This window comes from Mesoplodon densirostris, chromosome 4 (genome assembly GCF_025265405.1).
Source record: "Mesoplodon densirostris isolate mMesDen1 chromosome 4, mMesDen1 primary haplotype, whole genome shotgun sequence".
Classification (NCBI taxonomy): domain Eukaryota; kingdom Metazoa; phylum Chordata; class Mammalia; order Artiodactyla; family Ziphiidae; genus Mesoplodon; species Mesoplodon densirostris.
In genome coordinates this window covers 153250490-153252186 of record NC_082664.1, presented here as the reverse complement: position 1 = coordinate 153252186, position 1697 = coordinate 153250490, and positions in this window count along the sequence as shown.

Sequence of the window (1697 nt, the reverse complement as noted above, 5' to 3'; positions counted from 1 at the left end):
TTTTTAACCACAAATTTCACATCTGTAATAGAAATAGAAAAATTCAAGTTTTCCAATTCTTCTTGAATGAGTTTTGGGAATTATTTCAAGAAATTAGTCCATTTCTTAAGATGGAAGCCCAGATTGATGAGACCTTTCTTCTTTCCTAATATGAGCATTTAACGCTATATACTTCTCTGTAAGCACTGTTTTGGCTGCATCCCACAAATTTTAATATATTTTCATTTTCATTCAGTTAAAAATATTTAATTTCCCTTGCGACTTCTTCTTTGACCCATGGATTGTTCAGAAATACGTTGTTTAATTTCTCAATAGTTGGGGATTTTCCCCAATATCTTCCTATCAGCAATTTCTAGTTTAATTACATTATGGTCAAAGAACATACTTTGCAGGATTTTGATTATTTTAAATTTGTTAAGGTTTGGTTTTTGGCCTAGAATATGGTCTATCTTGGTGAAGCCTCCATGTGCACTTGAAAAAGAATGTGTATTTTGCTGTTGTGAGGTAGAGTGTTCCATAACTGCCCACTAGGACATATTCATTGATAGTGTTACTCAGATTTTCTGTATCTTTGTTGCTTTTTTATCTACTTGTTCTATCAGCTATAGAGATGGTAATGTTGAAGTCTCTAATTATGGATTTATCCATTTTTCTCCATTTACTTCTGTCAGTTTTTGCTTTATGTACTGAGGAGTTCTATTGCTAGCAGCATATAGGTTTAGGGTTTTTATGTCTTCTTGATGAACTAAACCTTTTATCATGTGTAGGGGTCCTCTTTATCCCTGGTAAATTTCCTTGTTCTAAGGTAGAATTTCTCCAGTGTTAAAATAACCACTCCAAGCTTTCTTTAGTGTTTGAATGGTATATCTTTTTTCCATCCTTTTATTTGTAATATCTCTGTGTCATCATACTTAAAGTGGATTCCTTGTAGAAAGCATACACTGATAGGTCTTGTTTCTTAACCTAATCTATTAATGTGTATTTTTTAATGGTGTGTTTAGGCCATTTATATTTAATGTATTTATTGATATGGCTGGATTTGGTCCACTTTTATTATTTTTCTGTTTGTTTCCTTTGTTTCTTGTTCTTCAGTTTCCCACTTCCTGCCTACTTTTGGATTGTTTACATTTTTTTTAGTATTTCATTTATCTATTATCTTTTTGGCTATAATTCTTTGTACCTTTTTAAATCCTTGCTCTATGGATTAATATATATATTATATATTGTGTATATGTATATATATGCATATATATATAATACATATATATCTTTTCATGTTCTACTTTGAGTTAACATTTTGCCACTTCAAGTAAAATGGAGGAGTCTTACAACCATATAGGTCCCTTTATCCACAGCATTTATGATATAGTTGTCATATGTATTATATCTATATACATTAACACACACATACCCCCAGTTAGTGTCATAATGTTTGCTTAAAACCCTCATAAGTATTTTAAAGAACTTTAGAGGTGAAAAATAGTCTATTATAATTACTCAGATACTTTTTCATTTCTGTTGCTCTTCCTCCATTCCTGAAGTCCCCAGTCCCTTTGGTATCATTTCCCTTCATCCTAAAGAACTTTCTTTAGCAACTCATGTAAACAGGTTTGCTGACGACCAATCCTTTTAGTCTTCCTTCATCTGAGAATGTCTTTATTTCACCTTCATTCCTGAAGGATTTATTCACTGAATTC